Source organism: Lissotriton helveticus, chromosome 7, assembly GCF_964261635.1.
Source record: "Lissotriton helveticus chromosome 7, aLisHel1.1, whole genome shotgun sequence".
In the NCBI taxonomy this organism is placed as follows: Eukaryota; Metazoa; Chordata; class Amphibia; order Caudata; family Salamandridae; genus Lissotriton; species Lissotriton helveticus.
Window position 1 is genome coordinate 934,771,753 of NC_136068.1, and position 22,778 is coordinate 934,794,530.

Genomic DNA, 22,778 nt, shown 5'->3' on the forward strand with positions numbered 1-22,778 from the left:
AAAGACCACGATGAAGGAAAAATCATTTTACTTAATTATTGATTAATGGGGATATGTTGTCTGGCTCCATAATATTACAAGCAGTTTGTCTTCTTAAATCTAAAGCCGCGTATTTATTTGAGCTACTTTGTTTAATGGAGAAATAACAGCATTTACAATTGGGTTGATATCTTATTTAATTTTGAGCAATTCGTTCGGGTCCAGAAAAGAATGTGGTAGTCAGCTAATCAGTATCCGATTTCAATAGGCTCTTGCTAATCGAGAAAACAGTGAACCTGTGCTGTCCAAAGTGACTAGCTTTCAAAACCACTCTTCTGTTCATTTTGAAGAGTTTTAGCTATTCATCGCAGTTCAAGGTTTGGACCTGGTATAGGACTTTTGAGATTGTAATAAGGTTACCAGATGAGCTCATGTCATCAGGGGCACCCACGCCTGGCCTGCTATCAACAACTCAATGCCTTTTGGTATCTGAAGTTCTGCTTCACATCGATTGAGCCAGTGGGGCAAAAAGTCTAGATCACAATGGCCTGTAGCAGAAAACAATAACTCCAATATGGAACTTGCAAAGTATAGGGTATTTTTGTAAACTTAGATTTGACCTATTTACAGCTGTTTCTGTATTTTCCTAGACAGGCTCCACCACTGAATTGCAAGTTTTAGGATTAGTAAGCATTTAAAATATGAGACTCGTAGCACTGTGCAGCCATCAGTATAGCCTGGCTGCGCTATCTGCCTTGTGCCAGGCTAGGCTTACATATAACCCGGGGTCTCCAAGGACACTATGTTAATGTCCTTGCTTTGCTAGAAGGACCTAATGCACTCTAAGGGATGTACTCGTGGGCCTTTACAGATGAAGCAATTGAACGAACACACAAACCACTTTGTATAATGAAATCTCAAGCCTGTCACCTGGTGTCTGAAATGACATCCAGTTGTCTGTTATATTACCTTTTTTTATGTTCTACTGCGCACCAATCGATAAAACCTGGGTGACTAGAGTGCACCTTTTACCAACCTCTACATAGGAAACGGATTCCCTCACCAGCACCTCACCACAACCTCCTAGTATCACACAGTAAAAATTATCACATGGTTGGCATGCATTGTAAATCTGTACAGCCACTATAATAGTTATGTTGCACTGGGACGTTAACACCGTCAACACCTGAATGGTAGTAGCAAGCGCTATATAAATGCAATTACAATGCATGTGGCTCCGTGTTATGTCTGGCATCTTACTTTAGTCCTGGCTTTTCAGCCAACAGCATCTGGTCACATTTTTTAACCCATAATTGAAATGTGTGCCCCAACACGCTCTAGGTTGGTCAGCTTTAGTCCAATCCGGCTTAAATTAGCCTCACTCATCAGGGCCAATACCCGAACAAAAGTGGAAAGAATCTATGTAAATAGACACCATAAAACTTTCAGCAGTAGCAAAGGGAGAGAAAATTCCATAGTGGGAAACATAGATTTCTGCTGTTGGTGCAGTTGCAGCATATACATTCAACAAGGAGAATTGTCATCAAACAAAGCTTCAATATGGAGATGGGAGACAATGGTCGTGGCTTTCAAGCCATTCTGGAAAAAAAAGAGATGGAGGGACCTTTTTGATGTGAGTAGATGTGATCACTGTACTAGGAGGTGGGTAAGCATCTCTTTATACAAACTCTGTACTGAATTTGACAGAACACCTTCGCTAATGGAAAGAAGTTTCCCTGAAAGATTCAGAAAACCGTTCTTGATAAATTGAATTTCAAATTGGTAGATTAGCAGAATTTAAATTATTCACAGCAACTTAACTCAGTTCAGACCTCCACCAAAATCATAGCTGTGGTGAAAAAATAAAGGCCAAAGTTGTTGGGAAAGCCCAATTAGCCATTGTCTACTCAAAAATGTTACAGTTTGGCTGCAGATTAGAGTGCTATTTTCTGAGTAGGGTGGGTTGCTATGACCCAACATGCCCCACTAGCCCCCTTCTTCTCATGGCCTCTTTCAGCATGGGGCTAGTTTGAACATTTTGTTAGGCATGATTTTCATTTCTAGTCCCATTTTGGTAGTTTGGGAGAGGAATGAACATTTGGAGAGGAGCGTTCTGGTGACAAATGCATAGTGAGATTCATTCTCCTATTGTCAAATATCTGCAGGCTCCCTTTTTAGGTTTCGCCTCGCCTCGCCGAAAGGCTGCGCAAGGCGAAAGCTTATGTCTAGAGATGTGTACTCATGTCCCGCCCCTCTGTTCCATTGGCTAGCTCCATAAATGGAGGCTAGCCATTGGAACAGAGATCTGTCAATTGCGGAGCAGATTCGGGGGCGTTCCGGCCATTTTTACTCATCCTGCCCCTTTGACAACGTCATGCGGCCGTGGGCGGGGTTTATTTTTTTTTGTCGTCCAGGTTTGTTTTGGCCATTCCGCGGCCGACCGCCGACGGAAGTCCAGGTCCAGGTGAGTGCTGGCCGTTCCCGCCGCCCCCCCCTCCCGCTGTCCGTGCTCTGCCCCCCTCCCGCTGTCCGTGCTCCGCCCCCCTCCCACTGTCCGTGCTCCGCCCCCCTCCCACTGTCCGTGCCTTTCCCGCCCCCCTCCCACTGTCCGTGCCTTTCCTGCCCCCCTGTAGTCTTTGTTTGCCGTCCAGCTGGCCACTGTGGCTTGCCTCAGTCTCGGCCCCGGAAATGGGAGTGCTCGGGTCACTCGCCCAGGTCACTGATGTAGCAGCAGCTCTCCTTGTTGCATCCGCTTTTTCTCCTAGTAATAAACGTGTTCCTGTCACCGTCTATTTGAAACAGTAGCATCTCTTTGCTTTTCACCTTCAAGGCATTGTCAATTGTTCCGCTCATACGGCACTGTACACACTCCCTCTGTTGTGCCAATTAATATTGCACCGCAGTTTGTTTCAGTGCATCCGCTTTTCCTCCTGATGATAAATGTGTTCCTTTCTCCATCTAACTAAAAACGCAGCAGCTCTTAGCTTTTCACCCGCAAGGCAGTCCTAATTTCTCTGCACATACGGCACTGTGTACACTCTCTTTGTTATTTCAATCAATATCGCTGCGCCTTAAAATAAACGTGTTCCTCTCCATAACTGACAGAAGCGGCAACCGCTCTATTGCTTTAAACGATCTTAAAGTTTCAAACTCCTCAGTGTAGTTCCTAACTGCGCTTCCATTTCCACTCCACATTTGACAGAAGCAGCAACTGCTCCTAGCTTTGCACGATCTTAAAGTCCTAAGCTCCTCAAATTAGTATCACACAGCGTTGCCTTTCTAAACAGATGCACATTAACGACAGCTTACCGGGAGTCTCTTCACAGCTCTGCCTTTTCTAATTACAGATGCATTATCAACTGCTCACCGGTAGCTTCTCCACAGATCGGTGTCAAACGATATCATCTGCATTAGAAAGATAACATGTGTTGCCAGAATACAACATTGCCCATATCCAAATATGCTTGTGTGGTAATTGGGGGCTGGGGCATTTGCAAACCCTCCTGTTCTGAAATCGGCAGGCTGCACATCCCGCCCCTTCTGGGTAGAGGAGCAGGGAGGACACCTTTGGATGTGCTCAGAAGCAGAGTGGTTCTTCAGTGTGTATATATGAATTAGGCTACCTATTTATGTTTAACACAGGAACAGACAGGGTCTCTCCCTTGTGTGTCAACTAACAGAGAGGGCCACTTAGGCTTCTATTTGAATCAGGAAATGGCGCTTCTTCGTCTGTACATGTACAATCAGGGCTAGCTCTGTGTGTGCGCAGGGTCAGTGGCCTGGCATGTGAGAGACTGCAGCTCTTACACAAGAAGGACAGTAATGTCCCCACCAACCTCTGATCTTAGCCGACCATGATCAGAACCTTCTTGGCTTTCTTCTCTTTTAGGGGTAGCTAGAGCCCAAACATGGCAGTTTTTGCTTTCTTTGACCCTCTTCTGCCCCTGCTTGCCACAGGTTCATTGCCAAGTCTCCAATTGGTTGCCTTGTCCTTGTTTACTTTCTCTGACCCTCCTCTGACGTTGCTTGATTTCTGTAATCCTAATCTGTCCCTTTTTCTCTGGGGGGGCTCTCTCACCTACCCTGCTTGTTTCACCTGCCTTTGCTTGCCTCCAGATTCGCTCGCAGTGTGTGTGTGTGGGGGGGAGGGGCTCTGTGTGGGTGTGTGAGGCGGGGCTCGCAGTGTGTGGGGGGGGCTCTGTGTGGGGGCTCTGTGTGGGTGTGTGGGGGGGCTCGGTGTGGGGGGGCTCTGTGTGGGTGGCTCTGTGTGGGTGTGTGTGGGGAGGCTCTGTGTGTGTGTGTGTGTGTGTGTGGGGATGCTCTCTGTGGGTGTGTGGGTGGTATTTGCGAGAGATTAAGCTATTGCCATTGTAATTGACAATGCCATTTATTTATCTGTTTTCAAAACCAACACAAATAAAAATGTTGTCATTTACAATGCCAATAGCTCTAACTTTTGCAAAGGCGAAACCGTTGCATTGTAAATGCTTGTTTCCAAGGTGGTGTCCACCTCTGGTCCAAATAAGTGATCAGGGTTTACAGGCTGATTGAGTATGGTGGTTTGTATTTCGGGCTTGAAACCGGAGATTCTCAGCCAGGCATGTCGGCGCAACATCACACTTGTGGTAATTGCCCTGCCGTGGTGTCTGCTGCGTCCAGCGCACACTTGATAGATGCATTTGATATAAGCTTCCCTTCCTGTATGAGCATCTCTGCTGCCTCCTTATATTCATCTGGCAAGTGTTGTAACAGGGTTTCAAGTGTATCGTAATGAGCCCCGTCATATCTGGCTAAGAGTGCCTGAGTGTTGGAAATGCGCCAGATATTGGCCGCTTGAGCCGCCACCCTTTTCCCTGATGTTTCTAGCACCTTAGACTCTTTGTCAGGGGGAGGAGCATCACCCGTTGTTTGCGAGTTTGCCCTATTCCGGGCATTGGAAACATCCAGAGAGTCCAACGGCAACTGTCCCTTAATATAGGTAGGGTCCCCAGGTGCAGGTTTGTACTTTCTCAATCCTGGGGTTTATCACCCTTGCTCTCGTGTTTTCTTTAAAAATGTCTCCAGCATGTTTTAAGACACCCTTTAGCATTGGTAGAGTTTTGACAGTTCTCTCCGAGGTGGAGAAGGTGTCAAACAATAAATCCACTTCAACAGGGTCAGCATGGAGCTGGACATCATGATTTTTGGCTGCCCTTTCAATAAGCGCATTAAACGCCGCTGAGTCTTCAGTAGGCGAGGTTTTCACAGCATACACCTGACTGTCCGGGGCAGTGTGTGGATCTCCTGGGTCAGCAGCGACTGCCCAGGGTTCATTGTGATCTTCAGGATCAGTGCCTATAGGATAACTGTACTCCTCATTGTCACCTTCCCCTGTCTCCACATCCGAGTAAAGTGGCGAGATAGGAGCAGGGTTTTGGCCATGTGGTGAAATAGGCTCAACAAGAAGAGGTGAAGCAGTAGAATCCTTCTTCTTTTTTAATGGAATTTTATATGACTCCATAGGCTGTTCAGAGGCGATCTTTCGTTTATAAATAGAAAGTCTACCCGTGTCTGCGTCGATGAATTGCCTCGACTGCTCTTCAAGCGGGGGCTGTCGATGCTTTGTGACAAGTTCCGCAGTTGTAGGCTTCGGCCCCATAGACACCCTTTTGGACTCGTCGACGGACGTTTTAGGGGCGAAGGCTTTAGGTACCACTTTCGGCGGCAGTGTGAACTGGATGGGCGCCGACGATTTCTGAGGTTTAGTGGTAGGCTTCGGTGGTGGAGTGTCCTTCGGTCCGACAGTAGAAGCCTTCTCTTTAATGCGTTTCAGCGAGTCCGACACCTGCTTGGTAAAGGAGGCGGACGGCTGTGTCGACTCGACGGGTTCCTTCGAGGCACCGCCAGGTGTGGACTCGAGGTTTTTGCCGCTCTTAGTCTTGTCTGGTCGATGCGTAGGATCGAGAACCGTCTGAATTCCGAGTCCTTTTTCTGTGTCGACGGCCTTCGGCGCCGACTTTTTCGTGTCGATGTCCTTGACCATTTTTTTCTGTGTCGCAGTCTTCGGCTCGACACCCTTCAGCGACCTCCCCGGGTCGATAACACTCTTTTGCTTCGTCGGTGCCGATAGTTCGGAAGACTTCGAGCCGACCAAAGCAATACGCACTTTTGGTTTCGATTTTGCCTCCAGTGCTTTAGGTGGTGTGGACACCGATGCTTTCTCTTTCGGGTTCGATCGGTCAACCAGTGGCTCGCTAGAAATGTCCGTAGCCGGGCCCCGAGGCGAGGCCGTAGAACTAAGTGTACGATCTCGGGTGAGGCCATGTGGCGATCCCTCTACCTGAGCCTTATTGAGTGTCTTGTTCTCGGGCCCCGTACCATCGATCGGGTCTTGCTCTTCGCCCGAGCTATCTCCTACGGCCCCACCTCGTCGTCTCCTACCTCGTCGACGACGTCTTCAACATCGACCATCTCGACATCTGCGTCGTAGTTTAAGTCGATTTCCGATGCAGGATCAGACTCTTGAACTTCCTGCTCGACTCCCTCATCCTCTTCGGTATCGAAAATGTTCACTGGGTCAGGTGCCGTCTGCTGGGCCTCCTTGCGCGCTGCGCGACGAAGTCGAATCGTCTTCTTGGAGCGGAAACGAGAACAAGCCATACAGCTGGCTTCATCGTGATCCGGAGACAGGCACTTATTGCACATCGGGTGGACGTCGATATGAGGATATTTTGAGTTGCAAACGGGACATCTTTGAACGGGCTCCGTTCCATGATGGTTCGTCGATAAGACCTCTGGCGTCGATCGGGCCTTCAGTGCCGAAAAGCCACGCGGCTCCTCTGGAGGTTCGGCTCGGAAAACCGAGCTGGAACAAGAACTGGGCACCGACCGCAAGACAATACCGACGATAATTAAAGGCCTTTTGGCCAAAAAGAAGTTTTCTATTGATTCCGAACTTGAGTTAACAAATATACATCCGAACCCAATGGCGGAAAAAAACAATCTGAAGATGGAGTCGATGCCCATGCGCACTGTAGTCCAGGGGAGGAGCCACCTATCTCGTGATACTTCAAAGACTCTTCCAGGACAACAATGTGCAATCATCCGGACCCAACACTAGGCGGCGATCTATGCTAAAGATATGAATTCAGCAGCCCACATGCCTCGAACCCATTTTGTACATTGCCGCACTTCCCAGCAGTGTGAGGGGCAGCCTTCTCCATCTCTCCACGCCAGCCTTAAAGTCAGTTAATACCCTTCAAACGTTTTGCAAGTGGCTGCGTGTGCTGTCCATGGATATATATATCCCCAGGTATTTAAACCCGTCTGAAGTAACTTTAAGTTCTTGGGGGAGATCCTGCGTGTCAAGTGGCCCGCACACTAGGTAAAGGATCGACTTACCCCAATTGATCTTATAACCTGCATGTTTCCCAAATGCGTCCAATTCTCGAAAAAGAGTCGGGATTGTAGATAGGCAATCAGTGACATACAAGAGGACGTCATCCGCATAAAGTGAGACGTGTTCTTCCCTTCCACCTGTCCTGAATCCCTTTACTTGTGGGTATGCTCTGATAAGACAGGTTAGTGGCTCCAGAGTCAATGCAAAATGCATCTGAGACAATGGGCACCCCTGACTCGTATCTCTTTCTATCTCAAATTCCTCTGACGTTGCCCCTTTCACCCTCACCCTGGCAGTCGGGGACCTGTAAAGTAGCTGAATTCATTCTATAAATTTGGGGGCAAACCCAAATTTCCTTAGTGTCTGCCACATAAAAGGCCAGTGGACTGCATCGAAGGCCAATCCCGCGTCCAGTGACCGTAACATATGCTGCTCTGCCTTGGATCGTACTCATCCAGTTCGCTAATCATCTCAGATTAAATCGAGTCGTTCTCCCTGACATGAATCCTGACTGATCAGCATGTATTAAGGAAGTGATCAACCAGACCAGTCTGTTTGCCAAGATAGAAGCTAGCACTTTGAACTCCACATTCAGGAGAGAAATTGGTTGGTAGGACCCACAATCCATGGACGGCTTCCCAGGCTTGTGGATCACCACCACAGTATGTTTTTAATTTTGCATGAAAAAGCTACGCTGTGAAATCTAGGAGTAGATAGCAAGTGTTCCTCACTCAAGATTAAGGAGTCCTGAATAATAAAAGCAACGTTCCCCTAGGTATATCAATATGATCTATGGGTTTGATTTTAAAATTGACAGAAAACATTCATTTAAGAGAGATTAAGAAAGAGGTGAAAGCCGTGTTTCTGTTAAAAGCAACATTTGGTGGTAATATTGTTCAAAGAGATAGTTTCTCTCATGTCTGTGGGCTATTGTGGAGAGATTACATGACATTGCTGCAATTATAAACTGAATGCCCTGTTCATTGAAGATACAAACTCCTTTATGATCCCCTCTCCGGTGTAAAACATTTTCTTTAATATTTTAAATGCCAAAGTGTCTGGTGTTAAAATGATCCTACAAAAATGTGTAGCTGTATGTTAATTGGGCCAACTTGGGCTATGTAGAGCTGTGTCAGATAAGTGACTTCAGGGAGCGTAAGTCATTGCGGACAGGCACAGAAGGGCTTGGACTGGTCACAGAGTTCAAAATGTTAAACCTCTTCCTATTTTATTTTTGAAATCCAGATCATCAGGTCTGATGACAGTCAGAAGTTACTAGCCCCAACTGTGTAAAATAGGGGGTCTTTCGTGTCTGGTAAGATGGGGGTCTGTGGACCAGAGACCATCAAACTGGGGACCAAGTGCGCCCCTAGCAAAATGGGTCTCTAAAGCAGTGTTTCCCAAACTGTGGGTCGTTTGCCAATTTTTTGTGGGTTACAAAAGTCCAAGCAATGCATAAAGATGCCTCTAAATTCAGTATTTCTCTTGTCACGGTTGCTGCGCTTCAAACACGGGAGGGGCCAAATTTCAGGCTATGTATAACAAATTGTTGTTTATTGTTTAATATGGGAGATTGGTGTTTACAAACTCCTCTCACTTTTCAGTCAGAGAAAGAAAATTAAAGTGCATCATGTGACAATCTAGCTGGGCTATAGAAAGTTTGTTGTCGGAAAAAGTTATCCATGGTTCTAAAACGCTTGGGAAGCACTGCAGTAAAGATAAGTTGTTAAGCAGTTTAGGACTGACTCAGGGAGGTGCTGTGGGTTAGGAAATAAGAACAATGACACTCAAATCCATGTCCAGACATTGCTTATTTATTAAAAAAAGTAAAGGTATTAAAACAAACTAAATACTACACTCGTAATGACCATTAGTTGCAAGATTTCAGGTGGATTTATACATTTGAACCCCTAATATTGGGGTCTTGCAAATTACTCAGGGTGAAAAAAATGACATAGCCTAAAAAATATCACAGGGGGTATCTTACACTGTAAACGAGTCTGCTCCATCCTGCGAGCTCCTTGTGAGGGGGGGTGGTTACGTGGGTGGGGGGTGAGGGGGAGAGGGGGGGGGGGGGAAGAGGGCACTGTAATTGTATTTGTGCTACAGCTGCCAATAGATCTGACCCACCCTTGCCGAACACTGCTGACATGGTAATGACACTTTATAGACTGGCTGGATAGATTGAAGTTGTATCAACTGTGGAGGCTCATGCAACCAGAGACCAGTGAATACTCGTTCAACTCACCAGTACACCAGCTCCATACCAGAATAGATTTAGGGTTGAGTAACCAGGATCTGTGGTTGACACTGACTTTTTGGGGCACACATTGTTCGACCATGTCACGGGGTCAAGACCTGCTCCGTAACGGACTCTCAATCTCGCTTTCAGGACTGGTCCGGGCCCTTTAAGGATGGCCTAGACTACCCCGACTGGAACACCACCCCTGTGACGGCGGAGTCCGCAAGCCAATCGGTGTCGGGCACAGGGAGGACAAAGGCGGACCCCGAAGACGCCGAGTTGTGGATGGTGTGTCGTGACTTGGAGTCGGAAAGCCGAAGAGAAACCACCCACCGCGGAGAACTGGAGGACGCTGGAGTCAGAGCAACCCCTGGAGAGACGGTCCAAGCTGAAGTTGGAGAAACCAGTATCCGTCTGCCTGACCGAGAGGACGAACCAGAGGCAGCAACGCAGGAGAAGCCCGGAGGCCAACGTCCCCACGCATCGCCCAGCCACGCACAGGAAGACGCGTGGCTATACCAGGTACGGGAACGCTTGCGTGCCTTGTTAAGTTTTAAAAGAGCAGGGACCGGGTAACCGAGGGAGGAGGGAGGACTTTGCCTGGGCACTGTTGACTTTGAGCACTTCACCCTTCACCTTCAGGGTTAGTACATCTGGTGTCGGTCTCTTACCTACCTCATGAGTGTTACCCTCACTCCCTTCCCCAAGCATTGAACTTTAAACGTGCGGTGATCTAACGGCCACGTATCTTTCCTTTTGTTTTGGGTTCGAGCGAGACGGGACGAAAGAGGAGGACTGCGCCAGCCCAGGACCAGACGCCAACCCCTTCCCGCAAAGACCTTTTGCCCTATGGACCTAAGTTGATATTAGGTCATGCCTAGACTTTGTTAAACCAGTCAATAAACCAGTTATAAAGCACTTCAGTGTTGGCTCCTTCCCTCCTTGTGGACCCTTAAGGTTACAGACCATAATCAGTAAAAAATGGTCATAGCCTGGGAAAGGAGTACGGTTTATGTCGCCACTTGGAGGCTGAGAGCGGAGGTCTTGTTTAATGGTCCATTCCATGAAAAAATAAGCACATACATAAACCAATATTTTGCAGAGAATGAGGGTTTGACAACGTATGGTATAGCTGAGTGGGGCGTCTTTAATGTGGCTATACCTGTGCACAATATTAGTATGATATGAGGCATTAAGATACCGGACATGCTTAAAAAGAGGCAGTTACGTCCTGACTGTGGGAGGAAAACTGCGAGAGCTAAAAAGAGAGTACTCCTAGTTGCTGAACCGATTAGAAAACAGATTACAAGGAGTCTGTGGCACATCAACATGCAGAAGTGTATAGAGCCGGCAGGATCCTTGCCATGCTCTTTGGGTCAGAAGTATCTAGAGTTCCAATAGTGCCATGAGAACCCCATAATTATGCCATATGAAACACGCAAGGGACCATCGATGAGGTATTTGCAGATTATATCGAATCATTGTATGCACCAGGCTTGGATCTGAAATTGCAATTATTACGGGCTTATACTGAGGGCATTTTAATCCCTTGGATGAACCACTTACAGCATCAGGAATTTGAGGAGCCTTTGCTGCCTGTAAAGGCTCAAGCAGCCATAGATCAAATAACAAGAAACTGGATGCCGGGTATGGACGGCCTGCCAGTAGAGTGCCATGCCACTTACAGAACTACCATTGACAACTATTTATGTACCAATCCGCTAAGCAAAGAGGGGAGTTAACCAGATCTATGAGGGAGGCCCTGATAGCAGTATTGCCTAAGCAGGATAGAGAGCCCCTCGGTGAAAGGTCCTATAAGCCACTCTCACTTTTGAATCAGGATTATAAAATTTTGAGTGACATTTTGGTCAATAGGCTCATGCCAGTTTTGCACATGGAAATCCCCTTGGACCAAAATGGGTTTATCCCAACTAATAATACTTTTATGAATATACGAAGTTTATTTGGTCTGATGAATGTTGGAGCAGATGGAGAGGAATTATCGGTGATGGTATCTCTTGAATAGAAAAGGACTTAGATACCCTGGGCCGGCTTTACCTCATGGAGGTTCTCGAGAGTATAGGATTAGGCTAAATTTTTCTGGGTGGGTACAGTTATGATATTTGGGTGCCACCGAAATGGATCCAGATTGGATGAGTCAAATCAAAGTGTTATGGGGTTTCACAGCGGCATCAGACATGGGTGCGCCCTTTTCCCAGTTATTTTTGCCATGGCAATGGAGAACCTAGCATCTCTCCTATGTCGGAGATGTCGAGAGTGAGGCCTACGTACTAGGAGATTCTGGCATATAATAGCAGTGTATGAAAACGATGCTGTGGTATATCTCCGAAAACCCCGACAGCCCTTGATGCACTGGTGATGGAGTAAAATATGTTTTGTATGTTTAGGGTCTCCTGATAGATTGAGTTAAGTCCTGCCCAATCTCGCTTAGACGCAGTAGGAAAATGGAGCCAGAGCCTATGCCCCTCACTGGACTAGAATAGAACAAAGTCACTTTAAAGTATTTGGGGGTTAATGTGTACCATTCTGAAAACGATTTGATTAAAGAGGATTTGATCAAAGTGAATTTGAGCATAGTGCTGGTTTCGTCATGACAATATGTGTCCTACTGGTGCACACTCCTACTGTCCCCACTGGGTTTTGTGTAAATAGCCAAAATGTTGGTGCTGTCGCAATTCCTGTACTTATTCTCGGCTCTGCCAGTGGTGTTTAGTAGACACCTTATTATGGTGCTGCATGCCATGCTCCAAGCCATGGGACCAGGGTCATTAGAGGGTCCCTCTGCACAATTCGCATCTTCCGTTATTAGAGGGAGGCTTGGGCACCCCAAATAAGAGTGTTACTATGCAGTAGTTCATGAGGTGGCTGAGGGACAGAGACACTCCGGAAAGGACAGCTGTTAAAAGCTCTGGGTCTGGCATGGACAGACTTTACAGGATGGCTAAAGTCTGTTTGGGCAGATATGTGCAGCCTAAGGCTGCGTCGTGCCCATATATTCCACAATTGCCGCTTTGGGTATTGCTTCAACTCAGAGATACTGCTATTACATATAATACGAGGTCATGGTCCGAAGTGGAAATTCACACCCTAGGTGACATGTACGATCAGGTAAAACGTAATACATTACAGGGTATAGTGGAGAAATAAGGGATGGGACACAATCAATTCTTGACACACAAAGCACTATTGCCTACGATGCGCACATTGTGAGGCCCAGAAGAGCCCTTAAGAGAAGCAACACTTCAATGTCTGCTGATGCATGAGAGAATGGGAGAAAGACAGTCACATTGCTATATAGAGCTCCGCAATCACACTAGTCACGCAATTGTGTTGAGGTCAGAAATAGATGGACCAACTGCATGCATCTAGAGTTAACGGATGAATAATGGGGAGCATTCAAGGAATTCATTAAGGTGTCCTGAAACAGTAGATTCTATTTCATGCAGTTTAATTACTTGCATCAGGACTATCTCACTCCGAAACATATAAGACACATGTTTGCGGGGGAGGAGGTCTGTCAGATGCAGCAGTGCTAATGGGATTGGCACGGAGGGCCACTGCATTGCTAATGAGCAGGGCCGTGTGAATAGGTGTATGGGGGCGTGGTTTATTTGCTAGAAGCAGGAGCTAACCAGAGGAAGGGGTTGAGCCAGGAAGGAGCGTCCTGAAATTTACAATCCTGTAATGGATTAGACAGAGGGTGCTGAAGTATCTTTAGGGTGCTTCAACTGTCTGGTGGTATAACAACGTAAGCTTATAAGGTCTACTGTTATTCTCATGTTTTAGATTTAGTGTTAAATTGACAACGAACCTTAAATATTACCCTGGGCTTCTATACAATATGTGCATATGATAAGATTTTTTAATTTTTTATTCTCTTTGCTGAGGGAACGGGAGAGGTTTTTAATATTGCTCCTATGTATAACTGTTGGCTTAACATGTTAATGGTCGAGGTCTATTAAAATCTAATAAAGACATACGTTAAAAAAACAACCTCCTCCCTGATCTGTGCGGTACCAAGTGACAATTGTGGGAAAGAAGGCACTAATTGTAAAGACTAACAGTTGTCCAACATGGATCTACTCGAAATTATGAGGCTTTTTGTGATAAAAAATGAACTCTACAAGCTCTGTCACATTGTTAAACACAAAGAGAGGCATACTACCTTTGTTATCACGTGTAAAAATTAAAAAGTAAGGCTAATGACTAACATGTACATAAGCAATGACTTGTGGTTGTTGCCTAAAGAGACCCATCTAACAATTTAGACAGACCCAAAGTACACTCTGACATGAACATTAACTCTCCTCAACATACCAAGCACTTGCTCTGGCAGGACCTACAAAGGGATGCATTACTAACTTCACCCCCTTCCTACTGTATTTGTCAGAGGGTTCACAATGTAAATCCTTTGTGTATTTTGTTTGGCAAAGGAGATCACAATGTAAATCTCTTTCCTACTGTATGCACCAGGGTGTTCACTATGCAAAGCCACTTCCTAATTTTTTTTGGCAAGCCATTCCATAAAGGCCTATCACGTTAAATATGTTCTTTTCACAATATAAAATGTCAGGCCCACTGCTTTTATCATTACTTTTACATAGTAGACTGCTCAGACCTATGGTATCTGACATGATTCTTTCCAATGAATCAATCAGGCCTATAACCGTGGCCATTTGCCAGTCACCATAACCACACCAGGCCTACCATACAGATTACAACATGTACAATACTAGCACTGTTTTGTTGAAGCACACAATTCTGCCCAGGCCAATCCAAATGCAGTAGAGAGGAAAATCAAATTGTGGAGGAAGCAAAAGCCCCTTTCTCAGAATTGTTTTTTTAAAGCTCTTTTCTGTAGATCACATAAGGTTAAAAGCGTGAGCTGTAAAGCCAGACCTAGCAATCAATTACCCACCTACATCCCTACAACATGAGCTAACCCCTTAACTGCTGAGGCTTTTCCCATGCCAGTGCTGAGCCCTTTGTTTAAGGTTTGGCGCTCTTCACATTTTTGCCTTAATACTGCTGTTTGCACAAAAGTTATCTAGGCCAACTGTATCTTTTGCTGCCCACGTGAATGGAATTATAAAAAGGTATACAGGGTGTAAAAAGGGGGGTTGACACCAAAGGAAAACAACAATTGTGCGGACTGGTGGACGGCAACATCCCCCTCTCCCCCTCTTGTCTCTCCCCAACAGGACGATTGGAGCTCCCCAACAGGAGGATTGGAGCTCAACATCTCTCCCATCGAAACCCCGCCACCGGAAGACGTCAAGACGTGCCGCGTAATAAGGTCAGAAGACAACAGGAAGGAGGTGTGTGGGAACACCAAGGAGGAAGAAGACGTTGGTAACTGGAGCGCGATCCTCTACGGAGCAGCGGAAGAAACCGGAGAGAGACCAGCCGGAACGACTACCTCAACAAGAACCCTGAGACATCCAGGAAGCCCTCGGCACCAGGAGACGCCCCGCCACGCTCTTGGAGGAGCGTGGCTTACCAAGGCACGGGAGCGGGTGTCGGTTGGATTGAGAGGCAGGACGGGCATCCGGAGGTATAGCCTCTTCAGCCCACTTTTCTCCTACCTCGAGCACCTTCACAGTTTTCCTTCAAATAAACATTCTTTTCGTTGTGTGTGTAGCATGGTGTGCGGTGGCCCCTTCACTCCCCATCCCTCATTTGCGCCCCCGAACTGCGATCTCATACCAGTTCTCCTATGTTCCCTTTTTTTTATTTTTTTTTTTACTTCACAGAGTCCCTTGAGTGTCGACGAGGTCGAAGACGCGAAGCGGACTACACAGCCTCAAGAAGAGGACTGTCACTCACTTCCAAAGGACTCTTTTCAACACCCCCAGATGTATTGGTTGCATGAAGGAGACGTTTATTTAGATCAATAAAGCCTTCAATAACACAGCCTAGTTTCCGCCAAGTTCATTCTCCCCCTCCCCCAATACATTTGGTGTCAGAAGTGGGATCTCCATCCCAGTCCATCAGTACACCTGAGATGGACGTGCTCATACAGCATCTGGTAAAAGGCCAGGAGAGACTAGAGTGGGCCGTCAAAAGGCAGATGACATCAGCCCAAGCAGATCGGGACGTGTTTAAAGACTCTATAGCTACCCAAATAGAGACTGCAGAAAGACCTAAAGGAACCCACCATAACCCCTCAAAGAGACGTTAGGGGTACAACACACAGACACTCGGGAATCTCCCTCCAAAAATACATAGCCGGGGAGGATCCAGAAGCATTTTTATTGAATTTCAAACGTGCCACAAGAGCCTGCGGCTGGCTTGAAGACAAGTGGCCCTTCTTCCTGGCTCCTTTGCTGACTGGAGAAGCCCAGTCAGTATACCAAGTAGCTAACGCCCACTGTGACGTCATATTGGATCACCTCGGATTGGATGCAGAGGTATACCGGTTGAGTTTCAGGAAAGAGAGGGGCCGGCCGGGGGAGAACCCTAAGACTCTCTTCTTTAGTCTCAAGATGGCAGCTGACAAGTGGTTGAAACCAGCCTCAAGTTCCAAGGATGAAATTATGGACCGGATATATTTGGAACTATTCCTGGAGGCACTACCATATGGAACACAAAGGTGGTTAAAGCAACTCCATCAGCTTTCCCTGGAGCTGGCCGTGGAAATGGCTACAACTTTCTCGCGAGCCCAACCACGCAATCTTGTGTGGGATAGCGAAAAATCATCGAAACTCATCCCGATAAAGTCGGGAAAAAAAGAACGAGCAGGCTTAGAACCAACACGAATCAAGCCCAATCGAACTGACATGCCAACCTTCCGCGGACCACAGTGTTTCGTGTGTGGTGACTGGGGCCACATAGCGCGGCTCTGCCCCAAACGTAGACCCACAGAAGAACCAATGGAAGTGGGCTACCTTCCGAAGTGTATCTTATACACAGCAGAGATGGGGATCACTTCTATGTGAGTGTACAGGTGAATGGCAGGAGGGTAAAAGCATTGCTAGGCTCAGGTTGCAGGCAATCAGTAGTACAGAAAAGCCTTGTAGTCCCCTCCCAGTATATACCGGACAACTTAGTACACATCAGAGGCGTACATGGGGATGTACGTCTTTAACCTGTGGCCTCCATAACCCTCACCCCACCAAATGGGAATCCATGTACTGTCCGGGTGGGGGTGGTAGAGGGACTACCTGAGAAACTGCTTTTGGGGGCAGACAATCCGGACTTCTTGCGGTTGTTCGGACATAGCATACAGAAGGGACGCCAGATATCACTCAAAACACAGGTATCCAACCACTCACTTCCTGTCCTTACGTCCCCTGAACCCTGGTTAATGGATAGGAGTTTTAGATTTGCTCAAGCTAATGACGCCACCCTCTTTAACGCATGGGAGACCGCTCATGCAAACCAAGACAATCCATCACCCACCTATCCCCACTTCCTGATCAAAGAGGGTCTGTTGCATTGTAAAGGCCTGTAGAGATCAAATCCTCTTCTTCTCTCACTCTCACCTCGGGACACACGGGCGCTAAGAAGACGACCTAAAACCTTTTGCGTCATCTCTTCTGGCCTGGTGTCTATAAAGAGATTAAAATCCATAGCCAGATTTCAAAGGATGTCAGAAGAAAAAACATCCAATGAACCCGGCAGTACCCCTACAGCCGTTGCAGATAGTAGGAAACCCATTCGAAAGAATCGGAATGACTTAATCGGACCCCTACCCCAGATGCAAAAAGGGAACCAATACGCCCTAGTAATTGTGGATTATGCCACCAGTTTTACGGAGGCCTTCCCACTTAAAGCCCAAACATCTCGAAACATCGCAGACAAGTTGTTGGAACTCTTCTCCAGGGTAGGGTTCCCAAGAGAAAGCCTCATGGACCAAGGGACACCGTTTCTATCCAGTCTAATGATGGAGGTCTGCCGTACCCTAAATCTGCGCCACATAACCGCCGACTACCACCCCCAAAAGGATGGCCTTGTGGAAAGGTACAACAGGACGTTGAAGCCCACTCTGAAAAAGATGTTGGCAGTCGAGGGAAAGGAATGGAACCGATTGCTACCCCTGGTCCTCTAAGTGATCCGTGCACAAGTACAAAGCAGTCTGGGCTGCTCATCATTCGTGCTACTATATGGCAGGCAGCCCAGGTCGTTACTAGAAATGACTAAATAAGCTTGGGAGAGGGAGGAAGAAGAAGAGAACAAAGGCATGTTGAAATACACACAACAACTGAAATCCAAGATATGGAAATTACTTCCATCTAGAAAAAAAGCAAAGAAAAACAAAAGGCCTATTATAACCGAGGAAAGAGGTGGAGACACTTGTCCATTGGAGATTGGGTCCTGGTGCTTCTCCCTTATTCCTCAAACAAATTCCAATCCAAATGGTTAGGACCTTATAAAGTTGTGGGGGATCGTCTGAAAGACATCATACCAGATCCAAATGACCCAGAGAAGGACGCAAACTTTTCACAAAAAAAGTGTTAAAAAAATGGCTGGGGCCCCTACCAAAATCCGCCCACAAAAGAAGCTAGAGTCCAACAGTACGAAACCTTGCTGCCGTTTTCAGCTTTGTTTTCAGATATTTCGGGGAGAACGAGTCTTGCTGAACACTGTATAACAACTCCGCCAGGGAAGGTGGTAAAACACTGGCCCTATAGGATACCGACGGCAAAGAGGGCCACAGTGAAGAAGGAGATACAGGACATGTTACGGTTGGGGGTGATACGTCCTTCGGTGAGCGATTGGTCATCTCCAATAGTGATAGTGCCAAAGCCGGATGGCTCAACATGGTTCTGTATGGACTTCCGAGCCTTGAATGCCATATCTGCCTTCGATGTATATCCCATCCCACGAGTCGACAAGCTCATCGAAAAGTTTGGGGATGCCAAGTACATTACCACGCTGGACCTGACTAAAGGTTACTGGGAGGTAGCTTTGAGAGAGGAAGATCGTAGGAAGACTGCATTCGCAACAGAAGTAGGATTTTATGAATTCAACGCCTTGCCGTTCGGGCTACACAGGGCTCCTGCTACGTTCCAACGTTTAATGAACACAGTACTCCAAGACTTCCATTCCTTTTGTTCAGCATACTTAGATGATATAGTGATTTTTAGCAGGACATGGGAAGAAAATCTATTGCATCTCCAGATAGTTCTCCAAGCCCTTTGACAAGACGGCCTACACATTAACTCCAGAAAATCCTGGGCAGCTTATCAGAAAGTGAAGTACCTGGGGTATGTTCTGGGACATGGTGCAATAGCACCTCAAGCCGAAAAGGTACGGGCAATAGCAGAAACCCAGTTTCCCACAAACAAAAGAGATCTCCGTGCCATTTTGGGTTTGTTGGGGTATTATTGGCGATTTGTACCGCAATTTTCCGAAGTGGCTGCCCCTCTAACTGATATTCTCCGCAAAGATGCCAGGCCCCAGCTGTTACTTCAACCAACCAAAGAAATGGTAGAGGCTTTCCAGACTCTCAAAACTACCATCACTACGAGTCCGTTATTAGCATCACCCGACTTCAACAAGCCCTTTATACTTCACACTCGCGCCTCCAATTATGGGCTGGGGGCGGTGTTATCTCAGATGCGGACGAGGGGGTTGAACATCCTATTCTGTACATAAGCCGGAAGCTGTTCCCAAGGGAGGTAAAATACCCCACAATTGAGAAAGAAAGCTTAGCGGTAAAGTGGGCAATAGACAAGCGGAGATATTACTTAGAAGGGAGGCTATTCACTCTGTACACTGACCATGCCCCCGTACAGTGGATATTTAGGAATAAATCCCAAAACCCCAGAGTCCTTCGTTGGTTCTTGGCTCTTCAACCCTTTGCATTTGAGGTACGTCACCAAAAGGGACAAGACAATGGTAGTGCAGACTACCTATCATGGGTGTTCCCTCTCCCAGAGTCTTAAGGGGGTTAGGGGGTGTAACAAAGTGGGGTTGACACCAAAGGTAAACAACAATTGTGTGGACTGGTGGACTGTAACATCCCCCTCTTGTCATTCCCCAACAGGACGATTGGAGCTCAACATCTCTACCACTCCTAAATGCATCGGAGGATTATGAAGAGGGCTCCTTTAACTGGGGATTCTCTCCCATCGAAACCCCTGGGGTATGTTCTGGGACATGGTGCAATAGCACCTCAAGCCGAAAAGGTACGGGCAATAGCAGAAACCCAGTTTCCCACAAACAAAAGAGATCTCCGTGCCATTTTGGGTTTGTTGGGGTATTATTGGCGATTTGTACCGCAATTTTCCGAAGTGGCTGCCCCTCTAACTGATATTCTCCGCAAAGATGCCAGGCCCCAGCTGTTACTTCAACCAACCAAAGAAATGGTAGAGGCTTTCCAGACTCTCAAAACTACCATCACTACGAGTCCGTTATTAGCATCACCCGACTTCAACAAGCCCTTTATACTTCACACTCGCGCCTCCAATTATGGGCTGGGGGCGGTGTTATCTCAGATGCGGACGAGGGGGTTGAACATCCTATTCTGTACATAAGCCGGAAGCTGTTCCCAAGGGAGGTAAAATACCCCACAATTGAGAAAGAAAGCTTAGCGGTAAAGTGGGCAATAGACAAGCGGAGATATTACTTAGAAGGGAGGCTATTCACTCTGTACACTGACCATGCCCCCGTACAGTGGATATTTAGGAATAAATCCCAAAACCCCAGAGTCCTTCGTTGGTTCTTGGCTCTTCAACCCTTTGCATTTGAGGTACGTCACCAAAAGGGACAAGACAATGGTAGTGCAGACTACCTATCATGGGTGTTCCCTCTCCCAGAGTCTTAAGGGGGTTAGGGGGTGTAACAAAGTGGGGTTGACACCAAAGGTAAACAACAATTGTGTGGACTGGTGGACTGTAACATCCCCCTCTTGTCATTCCCCAACAGGACGATTGGAGCTCAACATCTCTACCACTCCTAAATGCATCGGAGGATTATGAAGAGGGCTCCTTTAACTGGGGATTCTCTCCCATCGAAACCCCGCCACCGGAAGACATCACAACGTGTCACGCAATAAGGACGGACGACACCAGGAAGGAGGTGTGTGCGAACACCAAGGAGGAAGAAGACGCCAGTAACCGGAGCGTGATCCTCTACGGAGCAGTGGAAGAAACTGGAGAGAGACCAGCCGGAACGACGACCTCAACAAGAACCCCGAGACTGCCAGGAGGCCCTCAGCACCACGAGCCGCCTGCCATGCTCTAAGAGGAGCGTGGCTTACCAAGGCACCGAAGCGGGTGTTGGGCTGGAGGTGTACCCCGGTCTCTCCCTCTTCAGCCAACTTTTCTCCTAACGCGAGCACCCTCATGGTTTTTCTTCACATAAACGTTTTTTTCGTTGTGTGTAGCATGGTGTGCGGTGGCCCTTCACTCCCCATTCCTCATTTACGTCCCCGAACTGAGATCTCACACCCGTTCTCCTCTATTGTCTTTTTTTAACATAACGGAGTCCCCCGAGAGCCGACGAGGTCGAAGACGCGAAGCGGACTACACAGCGTCAAGAAGAGGACTGTCACCCACTTCCAAAGGACTCTTTTCAACATCCCCAGATGTATTGGTTGCAAGGAGACGTTTATTAAGATCAATAAGGCCTTCAATAACACAGCCTAGTTTCCGCTCAGTTCATTCTCCCCCTCCCCCATTACACAGGGCTTGTGGATACCCCATGAAGGGAACCTAGAAAACACATGAAAAGTATAATTTTTTGCTTTTGGAACAATGGGGAAAAAAACCATGCTGTGGAAGAAAGTCTATTTTTGCTAAATATGACATGAACTAAAGGTTTGCTAAGCTAAAATCACCATCTTTCCAGCTTTTGAAGAACAAGCAGAGTCCTGAAAAAAAACTAAACTTTTTTTAATCCCAGGTTTTGCATTTTTCTAACTGGCAGTCAATTTTTTTTACTTCAATGCTTCAAAAAGTTGACAGTTTGTTAGGGAAGCACAAGTGAAACCCATGGGTGAACCCGGAAAGCATTTAGTTTCTGAAAAGTAAAGAAAATGAATTCATCAAGGGGTAATCAATTTTTGTCATGAAAAATAAAACCCTTAGACAATGTGGGAAGCTGTAGAATTTGGGCTAGGACTCTGCCAACCCCGAGGGAAACTACCACACCCAGACATTTCTGAATACTAGACACCTAGGGAAGTCTAGGGTGGTGTGAAATGTGGGGATTCCACTACGTTTTCGTACTTACAAGGTCTTGAAAACATCAAACTTTTGGCTAAAATCACATATTTTGTTCATAATTCTTTAAGAACATTTCTGAAACTGCAGAATCCACAAAATACTTAAAACCCAGCATACCCACGCTTGTTCCAATAAAAAGGTACGCCACTTAGGTGTCTGGGCCTAGCACCCATGACAGAAATAGATGAAAACTGTGATTAGATTGAGTTAAAATGTTCATCTAATGGCTCGCGTTTTCCTGTCGCTAGGGTAGGGGCACGTCCGATGCCCGAGTCGGCTGTCACCCCTCCCTTTTTGTTGGTCGTTTTTCCTTGATGTCTAGAGGACTTTTTGCCTCTCCCCTTCCTGGGCGCCCAGTTGGGGTAAACCGCACTCCCCAATTCACTAGACAAAGGGGCAGAATAACAGTTTAACAATGCCTGGATAAGCACCACATATGTTCTTCTTACTTATAGCTGTTATTCCCTTGTGTCTAGTTGGCTTTCTGTCCAAATGGGGGTCAGTCTGGGTGGAGGGGCAGAAAGATTGTAGTGCACTGGGGACATCACTGCCCCATGCCCAGAGGGCCAAATCCCCAAAATCATTTTCCCTGGTGTCTAATGGGTGGATCCTGCTTCAGGTCGTTTTCCCTCTTTAAGGAAGCAAAAGGAGGCCGGTCCAATTTCCAGAAATGACTTTCTCCATTCTTGATCGGTGTAAAGGGGCAGAATTATGGCCCCTGATTATTGACCAAAGTGAAACCAGTTGGTGTCCAATGGTTTCATTTTCTATCAAAGTGACATCAGTACACTACATGTCACAGTGTCTGACACAAATATTTCAGGATGGGACGCGAGGGAAAACAAGCACAAGAATAATTTTCTCCGGGAGTGCAGAAGACGAACTGTCAAATCCTCTGCATTCCAGAAGTAATGTTGTGGAAGTCAATTGTTCTTTCTAGATGTTAATGCGCATGGAAATGTCTGTAGGAACAAGAAAGAACTAA

The 22,778-nt window shown here is 46.8% G+C and overlaps 1 protein-coding gene across 1 annotated transcript in view; it reads right to left on the reverse strand.

Annotated features, from left to right (window-relative positions):
- The window catches only part of HDAC3 (histone deacetylase 3), a 378,831-nt gene that overhangs the window by 206,118 nt on the left and 149,935 nt on the right, over positions 1-22,778 (reverse strand). The window lies entirely within an intron of this gene.